Source organism: Octodon degus, unplaced genomic scaffold (assembly GCF_000260255.1).
Source record: "Octodon degus isolate 3935 unplaced genomic scaffold, OctDeg1.0 scaffold00167, whole genome shotgun sequence".
Taxonomy (NCBI): Eukaryota; Metazoa; Chordata; class Mammalia; order Rodentia; family Octodontidae; genus Octodon; species Octodon degus.
Window position 1 is genome coordinate 1,540,072 of NW_004524743.1, and position 3,274 is coordinate 1,543,345.

The following is a 3,274-nucleotide window of genomic DNA, read 5'->3' on the forward strand; positions in this document are numbered from 1 at the left end:
TTTGTTTTGTATTGTTTTGTTTTGTTTTGTTTTGTCTTTTTGAGACAAGGTTTCACTCTGTAGTTCAGGCTGGTTTTGAACTCACAACAATCCTGCTTTAGCCTCTCTAGTGCTGGGATTATAGGTGTGCACCACACTGCCCAGCCTTGTTAATGGCTGTGAACATTTATCTACTTTAAAAGACTGGGATTACTTAGCTGAGAATTTTGGAAGTCTGGGAAATGTCAAAGCATAATGTATACTGTAATGAAACAGAAATAAATCTGCTTAAACAAAAATTTACTAAGACAAAGGGTTTTAGTGGCAGCCTATGAATTTTAATTTTTAAGAGGGACACTAGTGATTATGATATAACATATCCAGAAACTGTCCTGTGAGAAACACTGCAATATATATCATCTGTTCCTTACTGGGGTGTCCTCTCTGGGGGTTCCCAAAGTGAACTTTCATTCAGTTCTTTTTTTGGAGAATAAATTATATTTTGGCAAATGATAGACTCTATGAACTATGAATCTTTTACAGTGTATGTATATTTATAATTAACTCTGTTAGGGCTATTTCATCTTTTCTTTTCTTTTTTGGAGGAACTGGGGATTGAACTCAGGCGCTTGCACTTAGCAGGTGAGCGCTTATTCTACTGAGCCATCTCCCTGGTCCTCATGTTTTCTTCAATAAAGAGTAAATAATGGGGCTGGGGAAATAGCACAGGGGCTTAAACTCCTTTCCAGCAAGCACAAAATCCTGAGTTAGATCCCTGGGGTGGGGGGAGAGACAGAGAGAGAGAGACAGACGGAGACAGAGAGAGAGAGAAATGATGATCCATTTGACTAAGAGTAAATTAGCTTCATTCTCATTCAAGCTTCATTCTCATTCAATGCTCTCTTTTGGGCATTGCCCATTCCCCTTATCCCATGAAAGTCTTTTGGGCTTCTGATATGGGAACTTTCTCAATGCTAAGTTTTAAGGTACCATCAGAACAGGCTAGTTCATGCATTGGTAACAAAGTCCAAACTCTTTGTGTATAAAAACACAAATGCTTCTTTTATTTTTTTTATAAAACTGCTGATTTTGCTTGCTTTTGGTACCAGGAATCAAACTCAGGACCTTGTGCTTGCCAGGCAGGGACTTGTGCTGCGGAGCTACATCCTGGGCCCTAGATTTTCTAAAACTAAGTCCAGTTCGTAATGGCTGGTGACAGCAGTTATTAATGTGCATTCAAGGACCCAGGTGGATGAAGCAGTGGTTCAAGGGGGCCTGGCTCCTGCTTGAACTGGAGGAAGACCTTGACATTTTTGTTATGATGCTGGTTTCACCACCATGAAGATTGCTAGAGTGGTGGGATCTTAAAATTTGAAAAGGAAGGACTGGGGACTGGGACTTTAGCTCAGTCTCCGGCAAGTGTGAGGCCCTCAATTTGATTCCTAATACAAAAAAAAAAAAAAAAAAAAAAAAAAAAGGAAGGCTTGGGAGGTAAAGCAAGGAGCCTGAGAGGGCAGTCTGTAAAGCTGTGGGAATGAAGTTAAGTGCAGTGCAGACCTCAGGAAGTCAGAGATGCCAGGATGTGGAACATGGCCCAAGGGAAGTTCCAGGCCATGAGCGGAGCCAACTCAAAAGAGAGGCCATGTAGGAAGTAGCTGGGAAGGCCATAAGGATGGGTCTGCCTAACTCTTTGGAATCATGTTTTACCAGTGTTTCTGAGATTCTGTGCATGTAGCTACAAGATTTAATGTTTGCTCTGCTGGGTTTCAATCTTGCTTTGGTCCTGGTTGTTTCCATCTTCCCATTTTCTTTTGGAGTTCTCATACCCATATGTTTGCCATGTGCTATTATATCTTGGGATCATGTAACTTTTTAGAGGTTCACAATTAAGTCTTTACCATGAGTCTTAGAAGAGACTTTGACTGGGACTTTTAAAAAAATTATTATTGAGACTTTGAGGAAAGGGTTATTGGATTTGCAACTGTACACAAGATAGTTATATCATGTTAGACAGAAATATGATCTTGTATTTATTTTAGGACGAAGTATACTTGAAGGAGATTTGTTTAGGTGTCAAGTTGACAAGGGTGGGATACGATAGTTAAATTGGATTGTGAAAACGTGACTAGCTTAAAAACTTCCCAGGGACTTGGTGAGATACTATTATAATTGACTCTGGGTGAGTCACAGAAACATGGTTTTGGGTATTTTATCTGATTCCTTACCCATTACTCTGGTGCTGTTCCCCTACTCTGTTTCCTGGTTACTATGAACCAAACAGCTTTGTTCCACCAGACCTTTCTGTCACAACGTTCCTGCCTTGAAGTTCACCACTTTTCTACTAAATGAAAACATGAGTTAAAGGTTGGAAATTGTGTAGAATGTACTAGATACTCGAACAGAAGAACAAATAAAATGCATCAGTTGTTCCAACAAGGGATCATCATAGGTCTGCCTGAATGTTAATATTCAAACTAGTTGTCATGGTGAATGGGTTGAACTGATCATCAAAGTGAAGTTGGTATTTGTTTACTATGACCTTTATACAGCTAAATCATATTCACATAAATGCTTGGGAATAGACCAGTTGGTTTTGGTTTGTGTCAAATACCTTCACCTAATACATTTTATTACAACAGGATAACCTGTTACATTCATTTTGCTTTTCTTATGGCTTTGTCTGTAAAATATAATAGTTATATTATTTATTGTCATCTGAGTGTCCCTTATTGAAGACTATTCATGGTTTCACACTTCTAGTGTCACTTCCTCAGGGTTCAGAGATGGAGTGATTAATGTTCCCTATCAATTTGCCTTTCTTTTCATTGAAAATGGAGAAACATATATTATTTTGAAATGTTGAATTTGACGTTTTCCAGACCACTTGTTTCATTTGTCTGGGACAAAGACAGTAACATAGGCTGTAAAATGCAGGTCAGAGATTCGACCCAGTCTGCAGGCCCAGCACAGAACCCTTCAGCAGAACTCCCTGCAAAGAGGCGAGAGGCAAAACCTACCCAGCTGATTCAGGAGCAGAACATCTTGCCAGAGAGACACAAAGGGTTCAACTCTAATGCCTACAGCAGAAAGAAGTGGAGCACAGCAGCCAGACCAAACAACACCCACCTGGAGGAATCAGAACTTCTTAGATCCGGACCTGGTGCTAAGGTAATAACTCTATCTAAGCTCTACACCAAAGGTCGGAAGACAGTGGTATACAAAATGACAAAGAGAAGGAACAAAATGCAGTCTCAGGCCCCGAGTCCACCCAGTACAAATGCAGAAGACACTAGCA